Here is a 593-nt window from a genome sequence, read left to right on the forward strand (position 1 = left end):
AAGGCACAGGGATAATTCAGAGCCAGCAGTGGGATTCAAGGCTCCCAGGCTCTCTTTACACTCGTGCACAGGGCCGAGTGACACCCCCTTTGCTGCAGCGTCCCAGTCTGCAGCACTGGCACTGTGCTCCTTGTCCCCGCTGACAGGACAAGGGGAGGGGGCTGGTTTGGGGGTCTAAAATCCACACTCAGGCTCGTTTTAACTCTCCTCATCACCGCAGACTCAGCACGCCCCTGGGATCGGCTGTTCCCCATTTCTAGTTTTAACATATCTGTCTGCCCTGCAAATCCCCACCCGAGGGGGAAGAGCCTGGAAGCTCAGAGGGGCTGCAGCACTCGGGGATTTCCCGCTCGCCCTAAGAAAAAGGGACCTTTTTCCCCAATGGGAGCACTCTGGGACACGCATCGGGATCGCCGGTCCCTGTGCAAAGCCTTCGCTTCCCTCACAGCCCCCGGGGAGGAGAGACAGGAGCCCCCCCAGCTCGGTTGGGGCCTCTCCGGGTGCACCCGCCTTCTGCAGCCGGGAGATAAGAGGGGTCGGGGCCCAGGCACCCGGCGCCCGTCTCCAGCCCCGTGGCAAGACCCACCGTGCGT

This window comes from Eurypyga helias, unplaced genomic scaffold, assembly GCF_000690775.1.
Source record: "Eurypyga helias isolate BGI_N326 unplaced genomic scaffold, ASM69077v1 scaffold34252, whole genome shotgun sequence".
Classification (NCBI taxonomy): Eukaryota; Metazoa; Chordata; class Aves; order Eurypygiformes; family Eurypygidae; genus Eurypyga; species Eurypyga helias.